The sequence below is a fragment of the Leucopleurus acutus genome, assembly GCF_964270905.1.
Source record: "Leucopleurus acutus genome assembly, chromosome: 4".
In the NCBI taxonomy this organism is placed as follows: domain Eukaryota; kingdom Metazoa; phylum Chordata; class Mammalia; order Artiodactyla; family Delphinidae; genus Leucopleurus; species Leucopleurus acutus.
This window is the reverse complement of record NC_139146.1, coordinates 3,024,669-3,039,440: the sequence shown is the minus strand read 5'-3', so window position 1 is coordinate 3,039,440 and position 14,772 is coordinate 3,024,669.

The following is a 14,772-nucleotide window of genomic DNA, read 5'->3' as shown; positions in this document are numbered from 1 at the left end:
GAACAGCTCAAGGACGCAGCTCAGGATGTTCTCTAGAGCCTTGAGGAGGAACTTAAAGTCCTTGGCTTTGTTTTAGGACTGAGCTATTATTATTTTGTCTTGCTTGACGGCTTTCCTTTGTTTCTGCATTTTCTCACTTCTCTGATTCAATTTGCTCTTTGGAACTCAGGGAAGGCCTAGGAGGCTAAAGATTTTCTACAAACAAGAGGAGGGGGACACTGGAGGCTCTGTTCCCGGGAAGGCCTCACGGCGTCCTGCTCAGTCTGAGCTCCAAGCCCAGTGCCTCCTCCACACCTCGGGCTGCCCTGTGGGTAAGGACCCTGAAGCTCTCCGAGAAGACACACACTGCCCTGAGGGGGCGACACGTTAGAAAGTGGGCGGGGGGCTCACAGGGCCTCTGCTTTAGCCGCCACAGAGCCAGGTTGCAGGGATGGGACCGGACAGGTACATTTTGATGGAGGGAGGGAGGGAGGGAGGGAGGAAGGAGGTACCATTGGCGCTTAGGGGGTCTGAACGGCATGGTGCTGCAGGGCACCTGGGAATGTGGCCCATGCTTAGCAGGGAGCGGGGCAGCAGAGGATCAAACCAATTAGAGACCTGAGCTTCACCAGATTTGCCGTGGGCGCAAGGGGCCCTCCGCAGAGCTCTGGCCTGGCAGTCACCACCCACACATCTGAGGGCAGCAGTGTCCCCTGGAACCCCTCACCTCCTAGGATGGAGGGAAGACCAATGCGCAAACCCCAGCCTCGAGGGGCTGATCGGGGAGACATCTGGGCAAGCAGACAAAAGACCGTGCATTGACTGTTTTGACTGTGATGAGCTGCATGTGACATCTCATCATTGGTTAAACTTGGTGGCTGTCATGATGGTCAGTTTTATGGGTCATCTAGGCCAGGCTCTAGATTCCATCTGTTCAATCAAATGCAAATCTAGATTTTGCTGGGAAGGTATTTGCAGATGTGGTTAAAGTCCAGAATCAGCTGACTTTAAATAAAAGATTATCCTAGGTCATCTGGGCGGCTGACCTAGCTCCCTGCCGAGGGAGGAATCTGCCGTGGCCGCAGCCTCACCTAGTGCCCCAGTCCCAGCTGGCTCTTCCCAACCACCTGCCCCATGGATTCCAGCTTGCCTAGTCAGACCCCACAATCACGTAAGCCAATTCCTCGAAAAAAATCCCTACGACAAACCTCCTGCTGGTTCCGCTTCCCTGGTTGATGGACTGATATGGTGGTTATAATCCAGTAATGAGAACCACACTTTTAAAAATACTCTTTCATTCCACAAGTATTTGTTGAGCACCTACTAAGTGCAGTCTCTGGAAGGACCTGGGGTCCAGCAGCAGGGAGGGGAGCGGGGCCATCTCAGAAAGAGCTGGGCACAGAGGACAGGGGCCTGCTGGGCCACCAGCTTCTGAGGGCCCTTTGTTGAGTGATGAGTGGTGGGCGCTAACACATTTGATCAAATCTCGCTTTGGCCTATGGGTCAGTCTGTTTGATGTGCAATGACTTGTTTCCCTGCCCTATTCACCGGAACCATCTGAGCACCCCCCACCCCCGCCCCGGCCTCCTGTCTCCAGGAATTCCTTCTTCTCTCCTTGGCCACTGAGCCTTCCCGGGCCTGGCATCACACCCAACCCTTTTCCTGCGGGGTCTCAGCCATTCTTGCAAGAACCACTGAGGGAAACAGCTGTATCTCAGCTCCATCGCCAAATACCTGCTAGACCTTGGGTGAGTTTTTATCCTCTCTGTGCCTCAATTTCCTCAACTTTAAAATAAAGATAATCGCAATATGTACCTCACAGGTGAGAGGATTGAGTGGGATAATATATCCAAAGGACTTAGCTGGTGACTAGAACATGATGGATTCTCATTAAATGTGTATATTGACATCATAACACCAACATCACCCTCATTATCACCACTACCATCAGAGTCACCATCATCATTGTCCTCATCATTATCACCATTATCATTACCAAAACCACCGTCTTCCTCACCATCAACACCATCACCATCATCACCACCATCACCATCATCACCATCATCATCATCATCACCATCATCACCATCACCATCATCACCATCATCACCATCACCATCACCATCATCACCACCATCATCACCATCACCATCATCATCACTGTCGTCACCATCATCACCATCATCGTCACCATCATCACCATCACCATCACCATCATCACGATCATCACAATCATCATCACCATCACCATCACCATCATCATCATCATCACCATCACCATCACCATCATCATCATCACCATCATCATCAACATCTGAAAGGTTAAATGGACAGTGATCAAGATGGCTTTGGCTATTCGGGGTCTTCTGTGTTTCCATACAAATTGTAAAATTTTTTGTTCCAGTTCTGTGAAAAATGCCGTTGGTAGTTTGATAAGGATTGCATTTAACCTGTAGATTGCTTTGGGTAGTATAGTCATTTTCACTATATTGATTCTTCCAATCCAAGAACATGGTATATCTCTCCATCTGTTTGTGTCACCTTTCATTTCTTTCAACATTGTCTTATAGTTTTCTGCATACAGGTCTTTTACCTCCTTAGGTAGGTTTGTTCCTAGGTATTTTATTCTTTTTGTTACAATGGTAAATGGAAGTGTTTCCTTAATTTCTCTTTCAGATTTTTCATCATTAGTGTATAGCAATGCAAGAGATTTCTGTGCATTAATTTTGTACCCTGCAACTTTACCAAATTCATTGATTAGTTCTGGGAGCTTTCTGGTGGCATCTTTAGGATTCTCTATGTATAGTATCATGTTGTCTGCAAACAGTGACAGTTTTACTTTTTCTTTTCCAATTTGGATTCCTTTTATTTCTTTCCCTTCTCTGATTGCCGTGGCTAGGACTTCCAAAACTATGTTGAATAATAGTGGTGAGAGTGGACATCCTTGTCTCATTCCTGATCATAGAGGGAATGCTTTCAGTTTTTCACCATTAAGAATGATGTTTGCTGTGGGTTTGTCGTATATGGCCTTTATTATGTTGAGGTAGTTTCCCTCTATGCCCACTTTCTGGAGAGTTTTTATCATAAATGGGTGTTGAACTTTGTCAAAAGCTTTTTCTGCATCTATTGAGATGATCATATGATTTCTATTCTTTAATTTGTTAATATGGTGTATCACATTGATTGATTTCCATATAGTGAAGAATCCTTGTATCTCTGGGATAAATCCCCCTTGATCATGGTGTATGATCTTTTTAATGTATTGCTGGATTCTGTTCGCTAGAATTTTGTTGAAGATTTTTGCATCTATATTCATCAGTGATACTGGTCTGTAATTTTCTTTTTGTGTGTGTGATATCTTTGTCTGGTTTTGGTATCAGGGTGATGGTGGCCTCGTAGAATGAATTTGGGAATGTTCCTCCCTCTGCAATCTTTTGGAAGAGTTTGAGAAGGATGGGTGTTAGCGCTTCTCTAAATGTTTGATAGAATTCTCCTGTGAAGCCACCTGGTCCTGAACTTTTGTTTGTTGGAAGATTTTTAGTTACGATTTCAATTTCATTACCTGTGATTGGTCTGTTTATATTTTCTAATTCTTCCTGGTTCAGTCTTTTTTTTTTTTTAATCTTTGCTCAATTTTTTTTTAACATCTTTATTGGGGTATAATTGCTTTACAATGGTGTGTTAGTTTCTGCTTTATAACAAAGTGAATCAGTTATACATGTACATATGTTCCCATATCTCTTCCCTCTTGTGTCTCCCTCCCTCCCATCCTCCCTATCCCTCCCCTCCAGGCAGTCACAAAGCACTGAGCTGATATCCCTCTGCTATGCGGCTGCTTCCCACTAGCTATCTACCTTACGTTTGTTAGTCTTGGAAAGTTGTACCTTTCCAAGAATTTGTCCATTTCTTCCAGGTTGTCCATTTTATTGGCATATAGTTGTTTGTAGTAGTCTCTTAGGATGCTTTGTATTTCTGCAGTGTCAGTTGTAATCTCTCTTTTTTTGTTTCTAATTCTATAGATTTGCATCTTCTCCCTTTTTTTTCTTGATGAGTCTGGCTAAAGGTTTATCAATTTTGTTTATTTTCTCGAAGAACCAGCTTTTAGTTTTATTGATCTTTGCTACTGTTTTCTTCGTTTCTATTTCATTTCTTTCTGCTCTGATCTTTATGATTTCTTTCCTTCTACTAACTTTTGGTGTTCTTTGCTCTGCTTTTTCTAGTTGCTTTAGGTGTAAGATTAGATTTTTATTTGAGATTTTTCTTGTTCCTTTTAAAAAATTTTTATTTATTTAATTTTGGCTGCATTGGGTCTTCGTTGCTGCACGCGGTCTTTCCTAGTTACAGTGAGCAGGGGCTACTCTTCGTTGTGGTGTGTGGGCTTCTCACTGTGGTGGCTTCTCTTGTTGCAGAGCATGAGCTCTAGGTGCGCGGGCTTCAGTAGTTGCGGCTCACGGGCTCTAGTGCGCAGGCTCAGTAGTTGTGGTGCACGGGCTTAGTTGCTCCGCAGCATGTGGGATCTTCCCGGACCAGAACTCGAACCCGTGTCCCCTGCATTGGCAGGCGGATTCTTAACCACTGCGCCACCAGGGAAGCCCTTTTCTTGTTTCTTGAGGTGAGACTGAATTGCTATAAACTTCCCTCTTAGAACTGCTTTTGCTGCACCCATAGGTTTTGGACTATCACGTCTTTGTTGCCATTTGTTTCCGGGTATTTTTTTATTTCTTCCTTGATTTCTTCAGGATCTCTTGCTTAGCAGCGCACTGTTTAGCCTCCATGCGTTTCAGTGCTGCTCTGGTTTCATGCAAGGTCTGATTGGGTGAAAATTTCTCTTGGATTTGAAAGCAGATTGGCAGGAAGGAGGAGGCAAGAGGAAACTGCTGCATTTAGTGGAGGGAGGCTGGGCTGGGAGCTGCTTTGATGGCCTCTCTGCGTAGGGATGATAAGCATTGGGGTTGGAGCCAGAGTGATTCCCAGCACTCCTGGTTTCTAGTTATGGAGCCTTGGAAAAGACACTCAACTTACCTGAGCCTTCCTTTCCCCAGCTATGAGGTGGGAACCATAAAAGAGGCTGTAACTTACCTGAGCCTTTCTTTCCCCAGCTATGAGGTGGGACCCATAATAGAGGCTGTAACTTACCTGAGCCTTCCTTTCCCCAGCTATGAGGTGGGAACCATAAAAGAGGCTGTAACTTACCTGAGCCTTCCTTTCCCCAGCTATGAGGTGGGACCCATAATAGAGGCTGTAACTTACCTGAGCCTTCCTTTCCCCAGCTATGAGGTGGGAACCATAATAGAGGCTGTAACTTACCTGAGCCTTCCTTTCCCCAGCTATGAGGTGGGAACCATAATAGAGGCTGTAACTTACCTGAGCCTTCCTTTCCCCAGCTATGAGGTGGGAACCATAAAAGAGGCTGTAACTTACCTGAGCCTTCCTTTCCCCAGCTATGAGGTGGGAACCATAATAGAGGCTGTAACTTACCTGAGCCTTCCTTTCCCCAGCTATGAGGTGGGAACCATAATAGAGGCTGTAACTTACCTGAGCCTTCCTTTCCCCAGCTATGAGGTGGGACCCATAATAGAGGCTGTAACTTACCTGAGCCTTCCTTTCCCCAGCTATGAGGTGGGACCCATAATAGAGGCTGTAACTTACCTGAGCCTTCCTTTCCCCAGCTATGAGGTGGGACCCATAATAGAGGCTGTAACTTACCTGAGCCTTCCTTTCCCCAGCTATGAGGTGGGACCCATAATAGAGGCTGTAACTTACCTGAGCCTTCCTTTCCCCAGCTATGAGGTGGGACCCATAATAGAGGCTGACACTTCTCTCAGTGCTCAGTGTGGTGTGCCGGGCACTGGGCACTGCTCTAAGCCCTTTATGCATATATGTTAGTTTAATCCTAATAGCAGCCACTCAAGGAAGATGCAGTTACTATTAATATCCATCACACAGATGAGAAAAGGAGCCCCAGGAGGTCAAGTGACTTGCCCGAGGCCACGTGGCAGGTGATGGGGCCAGTCCGCCCTGCTGCTTCCTCCTGTCCCCTGCCCTCCCTCCAGGCCTCACAGCACTGGCACTAGGGAGACTCCCTACTTGCCACACTTTGTTCTTCAGAAAGGGCTAGGCTGGCAGAACCTCCGGGTGAGGGTGGGTAGGAAGGAGTGGGGAAAGGTGGGATGAAGGTTTGTCTTCTGCCTCTTATGTCAGGGCTGCCACTGCAGAGAAGATGCCAAGAAGGTTCCTGGAACCAGTGGCTTCCAAGTGCCTATCCCTCATCCTTGTCCTGCCAGCTGGCCACTGAAACGATTGGAAGATTCCCACAGAGTGACAAGGTTTGGAAGCCGAGAGGGGTCAGGGGAGGTGGGGAGGGAGAGAGACCCTCTCCTAGAGGCTCCAGGAGCCATGTGGGGCAGCAGAGCCCCAGCTCCAAAGGTGCTTCCAGACTGTAGGACGCTGGGAGCAGCCCCTCCCAAGTTTTCAGCCTTTCTTTCTGTCTCTCTGTCTTTCAGCCTGTCTTTCTGTCTTTCTGTTTCTCTTCCCCCTCCATCTCCTGATGCCCTCCTCTCCTCCTTACCTTGCCTTCCTCATCTCCCTCCTCCCCTCACCCCTCTTCCAGCCCTGTTTCCACTTCTTGCCATGCCTCTTGGTTCAACAAGCATGGATCCAGTCCCTGACCCTGAGCTGGGGGTTGGGGAAGGGGAACGTGACCCAGCCAGTGCGTGCTTTCCCTCTCTAGTTCCCTCCTTGTGACACCGTCTGCCTGGGCTGCACAATTCCCTGCGCCCTCAGTCTCCCTACTCAGAGCCCCCCACAAACCACGGCGCTTTGGTGCCAGAGAATAGGAGGTTGAGGCGCACGGCGAAAGGCATTGGAGGAGGAGTTCACTGGTTGCCCAGCATTTCAGCTGTGCGTGAGTCACCGGGGAGCCTCCCGTGAAGGTGTGACCACTGCACGGACCAACCTGGTCCGGAACAGAGGGGCGCAGAGCCCCCTCCCGCCACTCCACGAGAAGGGAAGTAAAGACAAAGCAACAGCCATCAGACCTCTGGGTCCCCCGCACCCTGCTCCCTCCTGCCTAGCTTTGGGGGCTAGACGGTGCCAGGGGCAGAACTGCGCCGGGCGCGGGGACGGCGAGCGCGTTCAGCACCCTGGACAGCGCCACGGGCGGTGGCCTCTGCGGCGGTGTCCGCGCTCCGCCCTCCCGGGAGGCGCCCCGCTCCGCAGCGCAGCGCCTTGGTCAGTGCACTGGAGCCCTGCGCTTGCCGCCGCTCTGAGTGCCGCTCCGGACCTGCCCGCCGACTCCGGATCTTCGGACTCTGCGGGCGCGCCCGCTGCCCCGCCGCGCTTTCTCCCGCTCGCACCCGGTCTGTCCCACGCCGTAGCTGGGTGCCTGGCGGATCGCTAGCGCCACGGGCCGGGGAGAGACGGTGCTGCTGGCGCTGGTGTTGGCCGTGTCGCCGCTGTCCAGCGCGCCGCTGCTGCTCTGAGCCTACGGAGCCAGCTGCGCGCGCACCTCGGGCGTCTTCCCGGTGAACCTGTCCCTGGGCCCCGGCTGCTGCCGGCGCCGGACTTGCACTTCACGCTGCTCCGCGTGCTGCGCGGGCGGTCGCCACGGGGGCCTGGACCGTCGGCTTCCTGGACACTTCCTCGGCTTCCAAGGCTGGCGGTGGGTTTCCCGCTGCGCTGCGCCCTACGCCCTGAGCCAGGGCCCTGCTGTGGTCAGACGTCCCCTTGAACCTGCTGCTGGCCTACTGGTGGGGAGGGTCGCTGGCCTTTGAGCTCACCGCGCGTCTGCTGGTGGCTCGGCTACCGGCGCCTTCGCGTCCTGCTCGCTGCGCGGGCGCTTCGGGGGCTTTGGCCTCCCTGCTCCACACCGGCCACTCCGCCTGCCGCTCAAGCTGCTGCGGGTGACACTAGGCCACTTTCAGCGCAGCGACGTCGTCCCCACGCAGGTAGCTGACCCACTCCCGCCCCCAGCCCCGAAGGCCGCATCCGAGCTCCTGTACTCCCCTGGCAGGTGGCTCAGAGGACCCTGCGGGCTCGGTCACCTGCTCAGACACTGCACTCAAGGGCTTCCCCTGCGCGCTGATCATGAGCTTCCACGTTGGCTTGTTTATACACTCCTCTGTGTGTCCACACACCCAAAGGCATGGGTGTCTCTCATGTCCCTGTGGAACATGTGTTGCAGCAGACAGGACATTTTGCACCAAGCTGTGAGGTCTGCGCATGGGGGAGGGTTGCCCCCGCCCTGATGTAGGGGCATCAGCCACGCCCATCCTGGGGCAGGTGGGTGTGGCTCGTGGGTGTGGCTCGGAGCCCTCCCCGTTTCTGTTCTGCTGACCCCGTGCCTTTGCCTGACCTGGGGACTCTCGAGTCTTCGGGAGGATCTGCCGGGTTCCGTCGGCTCACTACTTGGCATGCACGTGCCCGCTGACTCTCCAGCTGGGGTCGCTGCTAAGTGTTGCCTTCTCCCACCTGTGCACGGAGCTCCTGCAGCCCCTGCGCCATGCTGCACCCTCCCCATGTCCCGCAGGCCCAGGAGGCTTCTCCTCACGAGGGTGCAGCCTGCTCCCCCCTGAGCGGGTCTTAGTTCTCTCTGCACTGAGCGGAACGAAGCGCCGGGGGAGGGGAGGGAGGGGCTTAGAACGGGGAAAGGCGGGGCGGGGGTGGGGTGGGGGGAAGACTGTCCCCTCCTTCCTTCTGCCCGTGCCTCCACGACTTCACCTTGAGCTCTTGGCTCTGGGCTCAGCTCTGTCCCCTGCCCTCCTGGGCGCAGCTCTGTCCCCTGCCCTCCTGGGCGCCCTGACTGCTGGCCTCTCCTCTCCCTGCAGCGTGCGGTGGGGCTGCCTCTGCGAGCGGAAGCAGGGCTGCCCGGGGGCTGCCAGGAAGCCCGGCATCTTCAGCGGGTCCTTCATCAGCTGCTTTGCCCCACGTGTTGTGACTGGATGGGTCTTGGCCGTCAGGCCCCTGTCCTGGGAACTGCTGGGCGGGGTGGGCTCCGGCCCAGTCGGGGTCTGAGGTCTTCCAGCCGGGGACCTGGAGGGAAGCCAACATGCACAGGCCCCTCCTCAACACCTGAGGCGCCCGGGGCCTCATCTCAGCTCTCGTCAAAGGCGTCGGGACTGGGATGTCCCCAGTCCCACTTGCTGTGCTTTAAATGAAGCGACTGCCCCACCCAGGGAGGCTGAGCCGGGCACAGTTGGTGGGTCCGTCTGAGCCAGCACCTGGCTCTTTCTCGTCCTGGCAAGTGTTCAGAATCACTTAGGCAAACTGGGAGCAGCGTAAGCCTGAAACGCAGCATCCCCCGGGCGTGGGCTGCAGGCACCCTGGGGGGAGGGCCAGGCCGGGGCCTCAGGACTGTCACACCCGGGTGAGTGGTCTCTTTGCTCCCCCTCCCATCCCTCTCCCTGGACACCCTGGCCTGGAGCTTGCAGGAGATTGGGAAAGAGCCCGTGTCAGGGGCCTTCTGGGTACCATTGTCAAGGTCCTGTGACGAGGGCAGAGTGGGTCTGCGCTCTTGGGATTCTCACTCCGTGGCCAGGACCCTGCTGTGGTCAGACGCCCTGGGTGGTCCTCACTGCCCCCGGGAGGAGCTGACAGCCCTCAGCCTCACGGGGCTGGGTCATCCGTGGCCCAGGCCACAGCCCAGGGCAGAAAGCAGGCACGGGGCGTGGGTCTGGGCGCCCGGCTTTGTTCACACGAGGTTCTCCTGGGGCTCTAGGACACACTGTGAGGTCAGGCTGGCTGTCTCCTCAGCCCATTTTGTTTGTTAGCTGGTGTTGGGAGGAGGTGTACGTTCCCCACAGGCTGAGGAGGGGTGTCCCTGAGCTTCTCTGCTGGCTGGAGGGCACTGTCCTCCCCGTCCAGCTCCTGCTGAGGCTCCGAGCTCAGGACCCGAGTCACGTGACTGTCGGCCACTGACCCCGGCTGGCTCGGGCACGCGGTGTGGGCTTCTCCTGGATCGCGGGCACCATGTTTCCTCCCGTGAAACCTGGCGAGGACTCTGGTTTGGGGAGACGGCCTGGGAGCCATCGCAGACAGCAGGAGGGGTGGTGTTCTCCCTACCCAGCGGTTTACCTGACCCAGGATCACGTCTGCATGTGCACACATGTGCGCGTGTGTGTAAGCACATGTGTGCAGGGGCACGGGTACACACTCGTGTGTGTGTGTGTGTGTGTTTAGGACACAAAGCCTGAGTTTCAACAGCTCGAGCCAGGCAACGCTTTCCGAACAGTAACCCGCTGTGCTGCTCCCAGACTCCCTCCCAGGACACCCGTGCCTGAGGCCCAGAGCCGCTCAGCCAGTAAGCGTCAGGGCTGCCATGTGGACGCCCCTGTGGTTCTAGAAACTTCCAAATCCCTAGAGCACAGGTGTGCCTGTGTGAGTGTGGCCACTGCTGCCAAGCTACCTGCTGGATCGCCCGAAGGCTGGTGGGGCTCGCGCCCTCGTCACCATCAGTGCTCACTTCGTCACGGTGGGGATCGTTTCAGCTCCAGGCCTGGGCTTGTGGCTGGGGGTGGCCCTTGGACAGTGGCTTGCCCTCTCTGAGCCTGTTTCCCCACCTCCTTTCTGAGGTTGTGGTGACGCTTCAAGGTGCCCCCTGCGCAGTGCCAGGTACACGGTAGGTCTCCTGTAAGTGGCAGCTGTCGTTACGGGTAGGGTGACTACGCTCACTTAGGGTCTGCTGGGGCGGCCCAGGTTAGCACCTGTTGCTCCGGCCCAGTGATTAACATTGCCCCCCTTGCCTCTCAGAAGTGTCCAGGTTAGGGAGTTAAGTCCCGCGGGGAGTCTAGTTTGGGGCCCCCACTCGGCACGTCCGACAACCTGTGGTCAGGGTGGGGTGCTCCAGTGCGGGCAGGGGCGGGTCCCCCCAGAAATCTTGCCGTCGGTTCCCTCTGCTCCACTTCTATTCATCGTGATGCTCGGAGGCTGGACTCATTGGTCACACCTGCACCCCGTCTGCCTTTTTTTGGTCTATTTCCTCCAAAGGATGAGAATCTTGACTGGGGAAGGACACAAAGAGTGTCTGTGTCCCAGCCTTTTCTGATGAGGACATAAGAGCACGTGGACCCCATCCCCATCTCCCAAGGCCACCGTTGGGCCTCTTGATGACAGTCATGAGAAGGTCAAGAGAGTGACAGCAGCGGGTAGAGCCCAGGAGTCCAGGGGGGCAGCGGCCAGGAGGCTGGGGGCCTCCCTCCCCCACTGCGGCCACTCTCCTCAGCCCTGGAGCCCAGAGAGGGTGGGGCCTCCCTTGGGTGGCATCATCTTCAGTCTAGTGGTCCACCCAGGGGAACGCTCCCGGGTAGGGCCACCCGCTGTCGTTGTTGCCAAATGGACCCAGGGCACAGTGTCCGGGAATTGCGTGCACATCTGTCATATGTCACAGTTCAAAGAGAGAATGGTGCCCAGCAGAGGGAGGCTGTACAGGTGAGTGAGTGAAGGAATGAATGGATTCGATTCCCTCTTCAATCCTGTTCATCACTGTTTCCTTCCTCCCGGCCCCCTGCAGAACCAGGGGTGGGCGGCGTGATTGGGGGCGGGGGACGCCACCTGGTAAGACGGACTGTCTGACAGGGGCCTGCCCACAGGACCCTGCAGAGCCCGCAGCGCTGGCCCCCGCCCAGGTCCAGGGCGAGGTGGGCCCTGAGTTCGTTCCTTCCAAACACACACACAGCAGTCAGCTCTTTCGGCCTCTCAAGGCGTTAGGAACAGTTTGTAGCCTGGTGGAGCCGCCTTGACGAATTCTTTTCCGACTAACTGGGTGTCGTTGGCTCTGCTGTGGCTGATTCTCCAGCACCTCCCGCCAGCAGGGTATATTTAAGCGCTCATAAAATATAAGGTGCAACTCAAATAAAGCAAATTACTTGAGAGAATAATAGCTATAGATACTGGGTCAGGAAGCAGTTAAAAAATAAACTACTCAGTCAGTTCAGTGGAAGCCGTCACTCCAGCCCTGGGCGGTAGGCTGCAGATACGAGGCAGTGGCGGGCTTCGCGGCCCTCATTCACAGGAGGCATGTGGACCCAGAGCCCACGGGGCTCCCCCGGGCGCCCCCGGTTCTTGCAAAGGAGAGCGTGGTCTGCTTGTCTGTAACTTCAGAGCCAGGCCATGAATCTGCAGGTCGAACCCGCTTCTACTTCCTGGGAACATCCCCAGGGTGGGAGAAGCGTGCCAGCCGGCGGGGCTGGGCCCCGTGCCAAGCCACGCACAGGCTTGCCATGTGAAAACCCGCTCTTAGAGCCTTACATCCACTTGAGGAAATGTGTGCATACTGTCCTGCTGAAAATGTCACAGTTGGAAAGAGACGACACTTATTAGAGGTGGTGGCTGTTCCTCTCCCTATTCTGTCTTCCCTGAAGCCCCACAGAATTTTCTAGAAGACCGCTCAGGCACAGGCCCCTCCCGGGGGAGTGCTGTTAGCTGTGTCTGTGCTGGGCATTCTAGAACATTCTCTCTCTCAGCTGATGTGGCTTACTCACTGTGTTGTCTTTCTTTTTTTTCTTTATAAATTTATTTATTGTTTATTGGCTGTGTTGGGTCTTCGTTGCTGCACGCGGGCTTCCTCTAGTGGTGGTGGGCGGGCGCTACTCTTCATTGCGGTGCCCGGGCTTCTCACTGCGGTGGCTTCTCTTGTGAAGCATGGGCTCTAGGCTCATGGGCTTCAGTAGTTGCGGCACGCGGGCTCAGTAGTTGTGGCTCGCAGGTTCTAGAGCGCAGGCTCAGTAGTTATGGCGCATGGGCTTAGTTGCTCAGCGGCATGTGGGATCTTCCTGGATCGAACCCGTGTCCCCTGCATTGGCAGGAGGATTCTTGACCACTGTGCCACCAGGGATGTCCCTGTGTTGTCTTTCATCCTGGGCTTGTGGTCTTTTTTTTTTTTTATTGTTTGAAAGATACTTTTCATGTGCACTTAAATGTATTGCAAAATGGTGTTGGGTCCCAGGAACTTTGTGAACCAATAAACACTTTATTCAAAGAGTCTCTCATTTCTCTGGGAAGGAGAAAAAGCTGCCCTTGCATTAGCCTGAAGCCAGCTGTCCGTGACCAGGAAGGCGGGTCCCCTGCTGGGCCTCCAGGATGACCCTGACTAGACCCTGCACCATGTGTGCCGGGAGGGGCACTTGGCTCTCCTGCAAAGCTCATGCCCTTCTGGGGAGAGTCCCTGGCTCCTCTCCGATGCTCAGAGGACCTGCAACCCACAGGGCGGGAATGACTCGCCTCTGCACAGAGGGTGGCTGCCAGCTTCCTTGCTGGCAACTCCAGGCAAGGGCTGCATGAGCGGAGGACATCTCTCCAGTGCCTGGCAGGGGCGGCACAGAGCCTGTGTCTGGAGAGCCCTCGTGCTTGAATTAAACATGGTAAATTTACTGAACTGAGCGCTGTCCCAGAGGAAGCATGGGGAGGGGCTCCTGGGGAGGTGGGGGCATGGGGGTGGCTCCCCGAGGCTTTGATGCTTAGGCCAGGCACTGAAGGAGGGGCGCACAGGAAACCGTCTCCAGCCGGCGGGGAGTGGATTCCCGTCACCTATGGGCTCCTGGCTGCTGGGCACACACCCCTGACCATCAGGAGTCCCTCGCTGAGGTCAGTCTCTGGCTGCGCGTCCTTCGAAGGGTGAAGTGGCAGATAAGGAATAGCAGAGTCTCTGCGCTTTCCGCAACACCGTGTGGCTCCTCGCCCAGCATCTTGTTCTGCAAGCAGCCACCACGGGCTCGTCCGCCGGCCCAGGCACCCGAGCGCCTGCAGACTCAGGTTCCCTGCGTCTTCTGTTCATCTGCTCCATCCTGACGCGCGGGTCTCGCCGCAGGCTGCCCCCACCCCTCTGGCCCATTATTCGGTGGCGGGGATTCAGTGCATGGGAGGGTCCGGCCCTTGGAAAGGGTTAACCTTGCCTGGGACTCGCCCCCGACGAACGATTTGGATCCTTCGGATCAGAACCATTTGGTGGATCGACCTCTTGGCTAAAAAGCTTTCGCAAGAGGCTGTTCCTTCCAACTTCATTGGAGAGGAGAGAGGGTGGTCCTAGAGGGGATCACCAGATTCTTCTCACTCGGTCTTTTGTTTTTGCATCTTTATTGGAGTATAACTCCTTTACAATGGTGTGTCCGTTTCTGCGTTATAACATAGTGAATCAGCTATACACATACATATGCCCCCATATCTCTTCCCGCTTGCGTCTCCCTCCCTCCCACCCTCCCTGTCCTTTAAAAACAACAGCTAACACTGATCTTCTTCATCCAAGCCCAAATGCCTCTGGTTTAAAGCTGTATCGTTACTGTTACGCACCTCTCAGAGAGAAAAACAAACCGGACGAGAGGGCTGTCATCGGAGGCGCAAAGCTGACCACCGAAGGGCTCAGGCTCAGAACTGAACCCGTCGCAGGAGGGGACAGCCAGGAGACTCACCTGTGCCCACGTGGGCGCGTGGGGGTGAGGGAGGGGGAGGGAACACACGTCCCCCAGTACGGGCACCACCCGCTGGCACTCAGGAAGACTGGGGTCTGCATTCACACTCCCAGTGTGGGCCAGAAACCTCAGAGGGGAAGTCGAAGGAAAGTGCCCGGGAGACTGCCCAGAGAAAGGCCAGGGGCTTCTGGAAGGACAAGCCTGCAGTCCATGTGGACAGAGGGTAGCAGGGAGGCCAGCGCTCCAGACTCTGGAGGTGCTGATGTGAGTGGAGTGAGCGGCTCCTTCTCTGAGCCAAGGATGGGTCAAAGCCCTCTTCCCATGTATACTCCACAGCAGGTACTGTCACTGTCACTGTCACCCCAGCCTCTGGGCTAAGCGGCTCATCCCAAGT